The sequence below is a fragment of the Nycticebus coucang genome, chromosome 6 (assembly GCF_027406575.1).
Source record: "Nycticebus coucang isolate mNycCou1 chromosome 6, mNycCou1.pri, whole genome shotgun sequence".
Taxonomy (NCBI): Eukaryota; Metazoa; Chordata; class Mammalia; order Primates; family Lorisidae; genus Nycticebus; species Nycticebus coucang.
The window spans coordinates 120,648,867-120,665,935 of NC_069785.1; positions in this window are offsets into that span (position 1 = coordinate 120,648,867).

Sequence of the window (17,069 nt, forward strand, 5' to 3'; positions counted from 1 at the left end):
ACATAGGGAGAATAGGGACAATATTCATATTGTATATATTAATTTTCCCTATCCATGGGCATGGGTTATCTTTTGATTTATTTGTGCCTTCTTCAATTTTGTTCACCCATGTCTTATAATTTTCAGTATATAGATATTTCACCTCCTCAGTTAAATTTATGTAAGAAATTTATTCTTTAAATGAGATCATTTTGTTAATTTTCTTTTTGTATAGATAGCTGTTAGTGTATAGAAACAAAACTTTGTTTTTGAATGTTGATTTCGTAACCTGTGACTTTACTAAATTTTTTATTAGTTCTAACAGTTTTATTGTAGAATCATTATAGTTTTCTATATATAAGATCATGTCATCTATAAGCAGACACAATTTAATTTCCTCCTTTCCAATTTAAATGCCTTTTATTTCTCTTACCTAAATGCTCTGGCTAGAATTTCCAGTGCTATGTTGAACAGAGGTGTCAAGAGTAGACACCTTTTTCTTTGTTCTTACTCTTTGACAAAAAGCTTTCATTTTCTCATCATGAGTATGGGATTAGATATGGACTTGTCATATATAGCTTTTATTATGTTGAGGTATATTTCTTTGGTATCTAATTTAGTGACAGCTTTATTTATCATAAAAGGATGCTGAATTTTGTCAAACCTTTTTCTGCATATATTAAGATGATCATATAATTTTTATTCTTTATTCTGTTAATGCAATATATTACATTAACAGAATTACATATGTTAAAGAATCCTTGTACCTGAGGGATAAATTCTATTCGACTACAGCATATGGTCCTTTTAATGTAGTTATATTCAGTTTGTTAGTAATTTTTTGAGGATTTTTTGGATCTATGGTCATTAAGGATCTTGACCTGTAATTTGCTTTGCTTGTGGTATCTTTGTCTAACTTTAATATCAAAGTAATGTTGGTCTCATAATCCTTCTCTTTGGTTTTTTGTAAAAGTTTCAAAGGATTGACATTATTCTCTTTTAAAAGCTTCATAGAATTCACCCACAACACCCTCTGGTCCTGACTTTTCTTTGTTGAGAAGTTTTTAATTACTGATGATTACAGATTCAATTTCCTTACTCATTATTTGTCTGTTTGGATTTTCTATTTTTTCATTATTTCCTTGTGGTAGGTTGTATGTTTCTAAAAATTTATCCATTTCTTCTAAATTATCTAATTTGTTGGCAAGTAATTTTTCATAATAATCTCTTATGATCTTTTGTATTCATAGAGCATCAGTTTCAATGTCTTCTTTTCATTTATAACTTTATTTATTTGTGTCTTTTGTATTTTTGAATCTTTTTCTTGATTAGTCTAGCTAAAGTTTTGTCAATTTTGCTTATCTTAAAAAATCACTTTTTAAAATCTTTTCCATCATCTCTTCTGTTTCATTTTTTTCTGCTCTAATCTTCATTACTTCTTTTCTTCTACTGACTTAAAGATTAGTTTATTCTTCTAATTCCTTGAAGCGTAATGTTAGGTTTATTTAAAATCTTTCTTTTTCTTTTTCTCCCTTTCTTTCTTTCTTTCTTTTTTATTGTTGGGGATTCATTGAGGGTACAATAAACCAGGTTACACTGATTGCATTTGTTAGGTAAAGTCCCTCTTGCAATTGTGTCTTGTCCCCAGAAGTTGTGGCACACACCAAGGCCCCACCCCCCTCCCTCCTTCCCTCTCTCTGCTCTTCTTTTCCCCACCTCTCCCTCATTCTTTCTCTGTTCTCTCTTCTGCTTCTCTCTCTCTGCTCTCCTTTTCCCCCACCCCCACCATGACCTTAATTGTCATTAATTGTCCTCATATCAAAATTGAGTACATAAGATTCATGCTTCTCCATTCCTGTGATGCTTTACTAAGAATAATGTCTTCCACTTCCATCCAGGTTAATATGAAGGATGTAAAGTCTCCATTTTTTTTAATGGCTGAATAGTATTCCATGGTATACATATACCACAGCTTGTTAATCCATTCCTGGGTTGGTGGGTATTTAGGCTGTTTCCACATTTTGGCAATTGTAAATGGAGCCGCAATAAACAGTCTAGTACAAGAGTCCTTATGATAAAAGGAATTTTTTCCCTTCTGGGTAGATTTTCAATAATGGGATTGCAGGATCAAATGGGAGGTCTAGCTTGAGTGCTTTAAAGTTTCTCCATACTTCCTTCCAGAAAGGTTGTACTAGTTTGCAGTCCCACCAGCAGTGTAAAAGTGTTCCCTTCTCTCCACATCCACACCAGCATCTGCAGTTTTGAGATTTTGTGATGTGGGCCATTCTTGCTGGGGTTAGATGGTATCCCAGTGTGGTTTTGATTTGCATTTCTCTAATATATAGGGATGATGAGCATTTTTTCATATGTTTGTTAGCCATTCGTCTGTCTTCTTTAGAGAAAGTTCTATTCATGTCTCTTGCCCATTGATATATAGGATTGTTGGCTTTTTACATGTGGATTAATTTGAGTTCTCTATAGATCCTAGTTATCAAGTTTTTGTCTGATTCAAAATATGCAAATATTCTTTCCCATTGTGTAGGTAGTCTATTTGCTTTGGTTGTTGTCTCCTTAGCTGTACAGAAGCTTCTCAGTTTAATGAAGTCCCATTTGTTTATTTTTGTTGTTGTTACAATTGCCATGGCAGTCTTCTTCATAAAGTCTTTACCCAGGCCAATATCTTCCAGTGTTTTTCCTATGCTTTCTTTAAGGATTTTTATTGTTTCATGCCTTAAATTTAAGTCCTTTATCCATCTTGAATCAATTTTTATGAGTGGAGAAAGGTGTGGGTCCAGTTTCAGTCTTTTACATGTGGATATCCAGTTCTCCCAACACCATTTATTGAATAGGGAGTTTTTCCACCAAGGTGTATTCTTGATTGGTTTATCAAAGATTAGGTGGTTGTAAGATATTAGTTTCATTTCCTGGTTTTCTATTCAATTCCAAGTGTCCATGTCTCTATTTTTGTGCCAGTACCATGCTGTCTTGACCACGATGGCTTTGTAGTACAGCCTAAAATCTGGTATGGTGATGCCCCCGGCTTTATTTTTATTACTAAGAACTGCCTTAGCTATACCGGTTTTTTTTCTGGTTCCATACAAAACGTAGAATCATTTTTTCCAAATCTTGAAAGTATGATGTTGGTACTTTGATAGGAATGGCATTGAATAGGTAGATTGCTTTGGGAAGTATAGACATTTTAACAATATTGATTCTTCCAATCCATGAGCATGGTACGTTCTTCCATTTGTTAATATCCTCTGCTATTTCCTTTCTGAGGATTTCATAGTTTTCTTTATAAAGGTCCTTCACTTCCTTTGTTAGGTATATTCCTAGGTATTTCATTTTCTTTGAAACTATGGTGAAGGGAGTTGTGTCCTTAATTAGCTTCTCATCTTCACTGTTATTGGCATATACAAAGGCTACTGACTTGTGGACATTGATTTTATATCCTGAAACATTACTGTATTTTTTGATGGCCTTTAGGAGTCTTGTGGTTGAATCTTTGGGATTCTCTAAGTATAAGATCATGTTGTCAGCAAAGAAGGAGAGTTTGACCTCCTCCGCTCCCATTTGGATTCCCTTTATTTCCTTGTCTTGCCTAATTGTATTGGCTAGAACTTCCAGCACTATGTTGAATAGTAAAGGTGACAGAGGACAACCTTGTCTGGTTCCAGTTCTAAGAGGAAAAGCTTTCAGTTTTACTCCATTCAGTAAAATATTAGCTGTGGGTTTGTCATACATAGCTTCAATCAGTTTTAGAAATGTGCCACCTATGCCTATACTCTTCAGTGTTCTAATTAGAAATGGATGCTGGATTTTATCAAATGCTTTTTCTGCATCTATTGAGAGGATCATATGATCTTTATTTTTGCCTCTGTTAATATGGTGGATAACGTTTATGGACTTGCATAGTTAAACCAGCCTTGCATCCCTGGGATGAAACCTACTTGATCATAATGAATGACTTTTTTGATGATAAGCTGTAATCTATTGGCTAGGATTTTGTTGAGAATTTTTGCATCTATATTCATGAGTGAGATTAGTCTGAAATTCTCCTTTTTGTTTGGGTCTTTTCCTGGTTTTGGTATCAGGGTGATGTTTGCTTCCTAGAACGTGTTGGGGAAGATTCCTTCTTCCTCAATTTTTTGGAATAATTTCTGCAGTAGAGGAATAAGCTCTTCCTTGAAGGTTTGATGGAATTCTGGTGTGAAGCTATCTGGACCAGGGCATTTTTTGGTTGGAAGGTTTTTATTGTTTCTTTAATCTCAGTGCTTGAAATTGGTCTGTTCAGGAGCTCTATTTCTTCCTGGCTGAGTCTAGGGAGAGGGTGTGATTCCAAATATTGATCCATTTTCTTCAGATTGTCAAATTTCTGGGCATAGAGTTTCTGGTAGTATTCAGAGATGATCTCTTGTATCTCTCTGGGGTCAGTTGTTATTTCCCCTTTATCATTTCTGATTGAGGTCACTAGAGATTTTACTTTTCTATTTCTCATTAGTCTGGCCAATGGTTTATCTATTTTATTTATTTTTTCAAAAAACCAACTCCTTGTTTCATTAATTTTCTGAATGATTCTTTTGTTTTCAATTTCATTGATCTCTGATTTGATTTTGGATATTTCTTTTCTTCTACTGGGTTTAGGTTTAGATTGTTCTTCTTTTTCTAATTCCATAAGATGGCTTGTCAGTTTGTTGATTCATTCTCTTTCTGTTTTTTGAATCTAGGCATCTAAAGCGATAATTTTTCCTCTCAAAACTGCTTTTGTAGTATCCCACAGGTTTTGGTAGCTTGTGTCCTCATTGTTGTTATGCTCAAGGAAGTTAATGATTTCCTGTTTTATTTCTTCCTGCATCCATCTGTTATTCAACAGAAGGTGTTTAATTTCCATGCCTTTGTGTGGGGTTGAACATTTTTGTTAGAGTTGAGTTCCACCTTTAGTGCCTTATGGTCTGAGAAGACACAGGGTAAAATTTCAATTCTTTTTATTCTGTTGATAATTGTTTTGTGTCCCAGGATACGATCAATTTTGGAGAACGTTCCATGGGGTGATGAGAAGAATGTATATTCTTTATCTTTGGGATGGAGTGTTCTATATGTGTCTATCAAGCACAGTTGCTCTAGGGTCTCATTTAAATCTCTTATATCTTTGTTTAATTTCTGTTTAGAGGATCTGTCCAGCTCTATAAGAGGAGTGTTAAAGTCCCCTGTTATTATGGTATTATCAGATATCATATTGCTCAGACTGAGTAAGATCTGTTTCAAGAATCTGGGAGCATTTAAATTGGGTGCATAAATATTTAGAATTGAAATGTCTTCTTGTTGTATTTTTCCCTTGACCAATATAAAGTGACCATCTTTGTCTTTTTTGACTTTAGTTGCTTTAAATCCACATGTATCTGAAAATAAGATTGCAACTCCTCTTTTCTTCTGAATTCCATTTGCCTGAAAAATTGTCTTCCAACCCTTGACTCGGAGCTTTAATTTGTCTTTTGAAGCCAGGTGTGTTTCTTGCAGACAGCAAATGGATGGCTTGTGTTTTTTAATCCAGTCAGCCAATCTATGTTTCTTCAGTGGGGAATTCAAGCCTTTAACATTTATTGAGATAATTGATAAGTGTGGTGGTATTCTATTCGTCTTATTTTGTGAGAGTCCATTCCTTAGTTTTATCTTTTGCATCAGTGTGGAGATTAAGTTCTATCCTTTAATTTCTGAGTTCTTACTTTGCTGCTGATCCATTGTGATGGTCAGTGTGTAGAACAGGTTGAAGTATGTCCTGTAGAGCTGGTCTTGTTGTGGCGAATTTCCTCAATGTTTGTATATCCGTAAATGATTTGATTTCTCTGTCAATTTTAAAGCTTAGCTTAGCAGGGTACAGAATTCTGGGCTGGAAATTGTTCTGTTTAAGTAGATTAAAGGTAGATGACCATTGTCTTCTTGCTTGGAAAGTTTCATTAGAGAAGTCTGCAGTCATCCTGATGGATTTGCCCCTGTAGGTCAACTGGCGCTTACTCCTGGCAGCTTGCAGAATCTTTTCTTTTGTCTTGACTTTGGACAGGTTCATCACAATGTTTCTTGGAGAAGCTCAGTTAGAGTTGAGGCGACCTGGGGTCTGATACCCCTCTGAATGCATGTGTCAGAATCTTTGGTAATATTTGGGAAATTTTCATTTATAATATTCTCTAGTATTGTTTCCATTCCTCTGGGGCATTCTTCTTCCCCTTCTGGGATTCCTATAACTCGTATGTTGGAACATTTCATAAAGTCCCATAATTCTGACAGTGAACATTCTGCTCTCTCTCTCTTCTTTTCTGCCTCTTTTACTATCTGAGTTATCTCAAGAACTTTGTCCTCTACCTCCGAAATTCTTTCTTCTGCATGGTCTTACCTGTTGCTGATACTTTCCATTGCATCTGTAAGTTCCCTAATTGACTGATTCAGTTCCTTCAGCTCCACTGTATCCTTTCTATATTCTTCATATCGTTCATCTCTTATTTGATTCTGTTTTTGAATTTCCTTTTGGTTATTTTCCACTTTATTAGCAGTTTCCTTCATTGTTTTCATCTTGTGTATTCTAAATTCCCTTTCTGTCATTCCTACCATTTCTTTATAGGTAGAATCCTCTGCAGTAGCTACCTCATGGTCCCTTGGAGGGGTTGCTCTGGACTGGTTTTTCATGTTGCCTGGAGGTTTCTGCTGATTCTTCCTCATGAGTGATTTCTTTTATCTGTTTCCTTTCCCTAATTTTTTTTTCACTTTCTCTTGCTCTTTAACTTCCTGTGCCTGTGGACTAAGGTTTTGATAAGTCCTTTTGGTACAGGACTGGAAGGATGAGAAGGTTGAAGAGCAAAAAGGGATAGAAGAAAGAAAGAAAGAACCAAAAGAAAATAGAGAAAGGAGAGGTGTTGGGTAAAAGGGAATATTGACAAAAAGAAGAGAGGCACAGCAAGAGGGAGACAGAGCAATATAGGTGTACAGTACTTTGACACAATCTTAAAAAAAAAAAAAAATCAACCTCTGGGGGTGCCGGTTGGGTGGTTCCCTTGAGGTCAGCAGCTCTTTGGTAACCTGATCGGACACAGTGCCCCATCTCCACCCAGTAGAGAGGAGAGACAAAAATGCTATAAATCAAACCAAAACAAGCAAACAGAAAACTTTACAGGATAATATTGTGTGAAAAACCAAATATTAGGGGTAGAAACACTAGCAAAAATGAAGTTGTAATTATTGAAAAAGGCAGCAATGGGAAATTGTATTTAAACTAGAAAAATGGAGAATGAAAAGAAAGAAAAAAAGAAAAGAAAAAATCTGTACGGAAAATGTTGAAGTTAAAAAACAAAACAACAACAACAAAATAAACAAAAAACAAACAAACAACAACATCCAAAAACAAAGCAGTAGATATATCTTGTTGAATATTGCCTGGGCAACAGGTGGTCTTCTGGGGTATGAGATGTTAATCACAATGCTGATATGACTGGAGGCCTCCACTGATTTCTCAAACCTCACAGGGTGGACACCCTAAATCTCTCTTCAGCCCTCTTAAAAGGCACTTTAAACTTCTAAACTTGGCTAAGCAGAAGCTTTCCCAGGAAAGTGCTTGTCACTGGGATCACTGCTGAAGTGGCTATCCACTTACCCAGTGTGTCAAAACCTATCTCACTCTGCCCCTGAGGGTTAAGACTGTAAGGCTGCTTAGTCACTAGGTTACCAGCTCCTGCCCAATCCTTGCTCTGCAACCCTGAGGGAAGAGCTTGCCAGGGCAGTTCTCTCACAATGGCTTCCTGCAGCCCACAGCCAAACAGTATTAGCTCCGTCCTGCTCAGCAGCTCAGTCTGGGGCCCTAGACAACGCCCAAAGTTCTCCACACTCCTGCTCAAGCTCTCCCCAAGGCAGTTCAACTGAGTGCCAAGTCCAAAAACACCAAAACAGTTCACAGGTAAGGCCTTTCTTGTTTGCAGTCTTGCTGCTGCTGTATTACAGCTGCTGGCGGGATTAGACCTATTGAACACACGTGACCACTTGCCAGTTTTCCACTGTTTTTGTCCTCTTTGTAGGGTCCAGAAGTATCTCACTGATTCCCTGCAACCTCAAAGGGATGATTATAGGCAGATCCCACCAGCCAGAGATGCCTGGAATCTTATCTCCCCAGACTCATGGTGCCCAGTTGTAGGGAAGCTGTTACTCGGCCACCATCTTGCTCTCACCCAATCTTTCTTTTTCTTAATGTAGGCATTTATCATAATAAACTTCCCTCAGTACAGTTTTTGCTGCATTCCATAAGTTTTAATGTGTTATGCTTCCAGTTTACTTTGTCTCAAAATATTTTTAATTTTGTTTTGATTTCTTCTTTCATTTTGGTTTTTCAGAAGTATATTGCTTAATTTCCACATATTTGTCAATTTTTTAAAATTCTTCCCACTATTTCTAGTTTTATAACATTGTAGTCAGAAAATATACCTGAGTTGATTTCAATCTTGTTAGAATTGTTAAGATGAGCCATCATGGAGAATGTTTCATGTGCTTTTGAGAAGAATGGGCACCTGCTTCTGTTAGATAAAATTGTTTGTATATATCTGTAGGTCCATTTGGTCTATAGTGTTATTAAGGTCTGCTGTTTCTTTTTTGATTTTTATGTCTGGGTAATCTATCCACTGTTGAAAGTGGGATATTGAAGTCCCCTGTTATTACTTTATTGCTGTCTACTTCTTCCTTCAGTTCTCCTAATATTTCTTAGACATTTAAGTGCTATAGTGTTTGGTACATGTATATTTAAAATGGTTATATTCTCTTGAATTGACATCTTCATCATCAATGGTAACCTTCTTTGTCTCTTGTGACAGATTTTAACTGCAAGTCAATTGCGTCACTGCCTTTTCTCTTTTCCTTTTGCATGGAATATCTTTTTCTATTGCTTACGTTCAGTTGATGTGCTTCCTTATAGCTGAAGTGAGTCTCTTGTAGGCAGCATGTTATTGGATTAAAAAACAAAACAAAACATTAAGCCATTCTGTCTTTTGACTAAAGAATTAATTCATTTACATTTCAAGTAATTATTGATAGGTAAGAATTTATTAATACCATTTTGTTAATTATTTACTGACTATTATATAGTTCTTTTATTTATTTCTTCTAATCTTGCTATCTTCTTTTGTGATTTGTTGAATTTTAATAGTGGTATGGTTGGATTCTTTTCTTTCTCTTTTGTACATCTACTAGTGATTGCTTTTCTGTGGTTACCATGTTGTTACCATATCTGTATGTTACCATACATAAAACTTTTTATAGTTATAATATTCTAATTTAAACAGACAACAACTTAACTTATATAGTATACAAAACTACACTATTTTCTCTACCACATACATTTTATGTTATGTTACTTATGTCACAGTTTATGTATTTTTCTATTGTGTATTCATTCACACATTATTGTATGATAGTATAGTGTAGTGTAGCTATTTTTAATACTTATTTTTTAACTTTTAAACCAGCTTTAAAGGTGATTTACATATCACAATGATAATGTTAGAGTAGAATTGACTCTTCAATAATGCAGTAGTTAGGGGTACTGATTTCTTGTGCAATGAAAAATTCATGTATAACTTTTGGCTTCCCCCAAATTTAACTGCTAATAGCCTACTGTTGACAAGGAGCTTTACTAATAGTGTAGTTAACTGACAGATATTTTGTACATTATATGTATTATATCCTGTATTCTTAAATAAAGTAAGCTAGAAAAGGGAAATGTTACTAAGAAAATTAGAGGGAAGGACAACAAGGGTTGTTATTGCTGTTTTAGGGCTGGCAAAGGCAAAAGAAAATCTGTGTATAAGTGAACCTATGAAGTTCAAACCCATGTTGTTTCAGGATTGACTGTATTTTGAATTTGACTATGTATTTACCTTTACCAGTGAATTTTATACTTTCATATGTTTTTGTGTGTGTCCTTTTATTTCAACTCAAGACTTCTTTTAGCATGTCTTGTAAGACATGTCTAGTGCTGATGGACCTCCCCAGGACTAATAAAAATACATTTTGTTGTGTATATATGAGGTTTACAACATGATACTATGGGATATATATTTAGATAGATAGATAGATAGATAGATAGATAGATAGATAGATAGATAGATAATAAAATGATTACTTCAGTGAAGCAAATTAACATATCTATCAACAATAAAAAACTTTATTATCATCAAGTTACTTCTTTGTGATAAGAGCAACTCAAATCTACTTATTTAACAAAACCCCCTAAAACAATACAATTTTATTAACTGTAACACTCTAGGCTTGTTTATCTTATATATATATACACTACTTTTTATCCTTTGATTACATCTCCCTACCCCACCACTCACTCTGCCAACCTCTGCTAAGGACTATTGTATGCTCTACCTCTGTGCATGTGACACTTTTTAAGAGAAGATTCCACATGTAAGTGAGATCATGCAATATTTATCTTTCTGTTATCTGGCATCACTTTTTTTAAAAATCTATTGTCAGTCAATACTTGCATTGTTTCTATATCTTGGCTATTGTGAATAATGCTACAATAAATATAGGAGTACATATATCTTTATGAGGAAGTGATTTTTATCTCTTTCGAGTAAACAGATAGAACAATAATTCCTGAGTCATAGAGTGATATCACTTCATATCTCTTAGAATGGCTATTATCAAAAGCACAATAGATAACAAATGTTTGTAAGGTTGTAGAGAAAAGAGAACTCTAGCACACTGTTGGTGAGAATGTAGACTGGTGCAGCTATCAGGGAAAACAGTTTAGAGGTTTCTAAAGAAATTTAAAATAGAACTACCTGTAACCATACTGAGCACCTTTTCTCTCAGTTTAGAGACTTTTCTTCTTATTTCCTTAATGATAATTTTCTAAGAGTAAAAATATCTTAATTCTAATGAAGCCTAATTTACCAAATTTTTAAAAAATTATTTTTTGTGTTCTAAGAAATATTTACCTTGCCCATGTCACAAAAATATTCACCTATGTTTGCTTGTAGAAATTTTATAGTTTTAGGTTTTATATTCAGGCATATAATATACATATAGTTCAAGTCAATTTTTGTATATAGTGTAGTGCAAGATATAGTTTGAAGATTTTCTGGCTTTGGTTTTTGTTTTGCATATGTCAACGTAATTTTTCTAACCCCGTTGGTTGAAACAACTATTATTCTATTGAATGACATTGGCACTTTTTGAAAATTATTTGACCATATATTTTTGCTCCATGTTTGTAATTTCTAATCTGTTACAATGATGCATGTGTCTTTTTCATTGTTTTTGTTAATGTTATATGATCTTGATTACTGTAGCTTTTTTTGTTTAATTGGTAACACCTTTATTGAGATATAATTTGTACAGCTTATAATTTGGCCATGTAAAGTATACAACTTGATGGCTTTTTAGTATATTTATAGAATAGGGTACTAGCACCAGAGCAAATTTTAAAACATTTTTATGACCCCAAAGAGAAATCCTATACCCATTTACCAAACCTCTGTGACTTCCCCAGCATCTCCAGCCTTGTGCAACCCCTAATCTGTCTGTATAGATTCGTCTATTATGGACATTTCATGTAAATGAATTCAAACAATGTGTGATCTTTTGTAACTGGCTTCTTTTCACTAATCATAATGTTTTCCAGGTTCATCCACATTCTAGCATGTATCAGTACTTTATTCTTTTTCACTGCCAAATATTATATCATTATATTAATATCACATTTTACCTATCCATTCATCAGTTGATGGACATTTGGGTTGTTTCTACTTTTAGGCTGTTACAAATGATGTTGCTATGAACATTTGTGCACAAGCTTTTTTGAAGATGTAAGTTCTTATTTTTCTTGAGTATATTCCCAGGATATATGGTATATATCTGGGTCATATGGTCATTCTACTGAGCCTCTTGAGGGACTATCAACTGTTTTCCATTCTATATTCTCACCAGCAGTGTCTGAAGGCCTACGAGGTCTTTTAAGACTGCAGATTTGTTCCTGAGAGTATTGAGGAAATCTAGAAACTATTTTAATTTTTTTGTAGCTCTTTATATTCAGTGTTATAGTGAATTCTCCAACTTTATTTTTTTCAAAATTGTTTTGGTTTCTCTGTGTATTAATTATTTATAATTGCCTATAAATTTATTAAGAGCTTAGAGAATTAAAATAACAAACATTTATTATCTCTTAAGTTCTGTAAGTCAGGAATTCAGAGCATCTTAGTTGAGTTTTTATGGATAAATTTCTCCCAGAAGATAGCAGTAAAAATGTTAGCTAGAGCTACAGTCACATGAAAGCTTGACTGGGCTAGAGAATTCATTTATAAGTTCACTTAAATGGCTTTTGACCAAGGGTTTTAGTGTCTCATCATTTAGACTGCTCCGTAATGCTGCTTATAATATGGAATCTGGCTTCCCCCCAAAATGAGTGGTGTGTGTATGTGTGTGTGTGTGTGTGTGTGTGTGTGTGTGTGTGTGTGTGTGAGAGAGAGAGAGAGAGAGAGAGACTTTTATAACCTAATTCAGAGGTGACATAACATTATTCATGCCATATTCTATTAGGCATACAGAGATAAACCTAAATATTAGGATCCTTAGGGATCATCTATCTTGGGGACTTATTCAAATAATAGATCCTTTGCCCGTCTATATAAACTTCAGAATGAACTTATTAATCTCTCTAGAAATACAGCCTGTTGTAGTTTTGATTGAGACTCCATTCAATCTATAGATCAATTTTGATAAATTGATGTGTAACGATATTCATTATTTCAACTCATGAACAAAATACATTTTTCCATTTTTTACGTCTCCCTTGATTACCATGAACAATGTTACATAATTTTTAGTATAAAAATCTTACAAATATCTTATTATATTTGTCCCTTACTATTTGATGTTTTATGTTGGTATTAAATATGGTACTCCTTTTATAAATTTAATTTTACAATTGTTTATTGTTAGGATATGGAATACAACTGATTTTATAAAACTTGTATTCTGCAAATTTCCTAAGCATATTCGTTAAATCTAGTAGCTTTTTTGTAGATTCCTTTAGGATTTTCTATATAGAAAGTCATACTGTTTGAGAATTATGAGTTTTATTTCTTCCCTTTTAATTTGTATGCTCGTCTTTCTTTCTTTCTTTCTTTCTTTCTTTCTTTCTTTCTTTCTTTCTTTCTTTCTTTCTTTCTTTCTTTCTTTCTTTCTTTCTTTCTTTCTTTTCTTTCTATCTCATTGTTTGGGATTCATTGAGGGTACAAAGAATGAGGTTACAGTGATTGTGGTTGTTAGGTAACATCCCTCTTGTAATTGTGCCCTTCCCCCAAAGAGGTGTGCCATACACCATGACCCCTTATCCTCTTCCCCCCTGATTCCTCATTCCTCTACCCCCCACCTTGTATTAGATCATCTACTGCCTTCATATTAGAATTGAGTACATTGGATTCTTGCTTCTCCATTCTTATGATACTTTACTAAGAAGAATGTGTTCCCCCTCCATCCAGGTTAATACAAAAGATGTAAACTCTCCATCTTTTTAATGGCTGAATAGTATTCCATGGTATACATATCCCACAGCTTGTTAATCCATTCCTTGGTCAATGGGCATTGAGGTTGTTTCCAAGTGATTGTAAATTGAGCTGAGATAAACAGTCTAGTGCAGGGGTCCTCAAACTTTTTAAACAGGGGGCCAATTCACTGTCCCTCAGACCATTGGAGGGCCAGACTATAGTTAAAAAAAAAAAACTATGAACAAATTCCTGTGCACACTGCACATATCTTATTTTGAAGAAAAAAAACAAAACAGGAACAAATACAATATTTAAAATGAAGAACAAGTAAAGTTAAATCAATAAACTTACCAGTATTTCAATGGGAACTATGGGCCTGCTTTTGGCTAATGAGATGGCCAGTGTCCGGTTCCATATTTGTCACTGCTAGTCGTAACAAGTGATGCAAGTGTGCATCAGTTAGTCTAGATCTGGTTGGAGATTTCACATGTTTCATTCTGGAAAAAGTCTGTTCACAGACATAAGTGCTGCCAAAGATGGTTGCCATTTTGAATGCATGGTTCCTGAGATTAGGATATGTCTCAGAGGGGAGAGATGCATAGAAATTAGGAAGGCTGCTTGACTTGAATGCGTCTTTCAGAGAGTCACCATTCTGCAGTTCAGCCAGTTCCATTTGGTAAATTGTATCCACATTTTCAATGTCAATAGAAAATGGATTATGGAAAAGCTGTATGTCCTGTTCATGGAGATGAAGCTCTTTAAATCTAAATTGGAACTCCTTTTGCAACTTTTCCAGTGAATCTACACATTTTTTGTTTGGGAATGCAACCAATGGTTTTTCCGCTAACAGATTTTGAGTTGTGGGGAGATGGCAGAAATTTTCCTCCTTCACTTGTTTGATGAGGAGGCCTAATTTTACTTCAAATGCTTTCACATTTGATTGCATATCATAGATGAGTTTCCTCTTTCCTTGAAGTTGCACATTGAAACTGTTGAGTAGCTCTTTTACATCAGTTAGAAAGGCAAGGTGCCATTTCCATTCTGCATCATTGAGCTCTGGTACTTGTTTGGTTTTTGAAAGCAGAAAAGCTGTAATCTGTGGAAGTAAGTCATAGAAAGTTTCAAAACTCTCCCTCAACTCAGCCAACGGACTTCTGTGTGGTGCAGAACATCTTCATAGGCAACATTTAGCTCAGACAGAAATTCCTGAAATTGTCTGTGGTTTAGTGCATTAGCTCTAATGAAGTTAACACAAGACATCACAATTTTCACAACAGAGTCCCAGTTCAGCAATTTACTACACAGCACTTGGTGGATGAGGCAGTGTATGGCTATTGTATGAGAATAGTTATGTTTGTCCATCTCTTGGTTAATGTGAGCAATTACTCCTTTCTTAGACCCCACCATGCTAGGAGCACCATCAGTTGTCACACTGGCTGGTTTAGCCCAGTCAAGCTCCAAACCATTCACAGTTTGGCAAACCTTTTCCTAGATATCCTCTCCTGTAGTTGTTCCTTTGATGCTTTGCAGTGCAGCAAGCTCTTCTGTGACTTCAAAATAGTCATTCATCCCACAAATAAAAATTAGAAATTGTGTAGAATCATGAACATTATTACTTTCATCAAGTGCCAAGGAAAAATAGGAAAGTATTTTGCGGAGTTTTGCAAAGGCTGATGCAAATTGTCTCCCATTTCTTTAATCCTTCATGTAATTATAGTTCCTGAAAGACTCACTGTACTAAATAAATCGGCCTTCTCTGGACACATCTCTTTGGCAACAGAAAGAAGGCATTCCGAGAGGAGGAATCGAGAGACAGAGAGAAGGAGGGGAGTCGGAGAGTGTGGCGCACATTCCACACATGTGCATGCAGGCCCGGGATGAGTCAGTTGCTAAGCAGGACAGGCAGCAGCAGCAAAAACACCCGGCGGGCCAAATAAATGTCCTCAGCAGGCCCATGGGCCATAGTTTGAGGACCCCTGGTCTAGTGCAAATGTTCTTATGATATAATGATTTTTTTTTCTTCTGGGTAGATGCCTACTCATGGGATTACAGAATCAAATGGGATGTCTAATTTGAGTTGTTTGAGAATTTTCCATACTTCCTTCCAAAAAGTTGTATTAGTGTGCAGTCCTGCCAGCAGTGTAAAAGTGTTCCCTTCTTTCCACATCCACGCCAGCATCTGCAGTTTTGAGATTTTGTGATGTGGGCTATTCTCACTGGGGTTAGGTGATATCTCAGGGTGGTTTTGATATGCATTTCTCTGATGATTGGGAACAATGAGCATTTTTTTCTTTCTTTTTTTTAATGAGCATTTTTTTCAAATGTTTGTAGCCATTTGTCTGTCTTCATCAGAGAAGGTTCTGTTCGTATCTCTTGCCCAGAGGTAGATAGGATTGTTTACTCTTTTTCTATTGATTAATTTGAGTTCTCTGTAGATTCTAGTTATCAACTCTTTGTCAGATTAATACCCTGAAAATATATTTTACCATTTGGAAGGTTATCTTTTTGTTTTACTTGTTGTGTCCTTAGGTGTGCAGAAGCTTTTCAGCTTAATTAAGTCCCATTTGTTAATTTTTGTTGTTGTTGCGATGGCCTCTGAAGTTTTTGTCATGAAATCTTTCCCCAGTCCAGCATTATCAAGAATTTTCTCCACACTCTCTTCTAAGATTTGTATTGTTTTGTGTCTTAGATATAAGTCTCTTATCCATCTAGAGTCAATTTTTGTAAGGGGTGAAAGACGTGGGTCTAGTTTCAGTCTTTTACATGTGGTTATCCAGTCTTCCCAACATCATTTGTTACACAGAAATTTTTCCCCTCCCTGTATGCTTTTGTTTGGTTTATCAAATATCAGATGGCAAGTAGAGACTGGTTTCATCTCTTGGTTTTCTATTCTATTCCATATGCCAATGTCTCTATTTTTGTGCCAATAACATGCTGTTTTGATTAATGTAGACTTGTAATATAGCCTGAAGTCTAATAGAGTACTGCCTCTGACTTTGTTTTTATTACTAGGAATAGCCTTAGCTATACAAGTTTTTGCTGGTTCCATACAAAATGAAGTGCATTTTTTCCAGTTCTTCAAAATATGATGTTGGTATTTTAATGGGGATTGCATTGAATCTTTAGATTGCTTTGGGTAGAATAGACATTTTGACAATGTTGATTCTTCCCATTCAAGAGCATAGTATGTTCTTCCATTTGTGTCTTCTGCAATTTCTTTTCTTAGGGTTTCATAATTGTCTATGAAAAGATCTTTCACCTCTTTTGTTAGGTATATTTCTAAGTATTTCGCTTTCTTTGAAGCTACTGTGAAGGGAATTGTGTCCTTGATTTGCTTCTCCACTTGGCTGTTTTTGGTGTATACAAAGGCTATTTGTGGACATTGATTTTATCCCCTGAGACATTACTGTATTTCCTGATAATTTCCAGGAGTTTTGTGGTTGATTCTCTGGGGATTTCTAAGTATAAGATCCTATCATCAGCAAAGGAGGAGAGTTTGACCTCCTCTGTCCCCATTTGGATGTCCTTTCTACCCTTCTCTTGCCTGACTGCATTGACTAA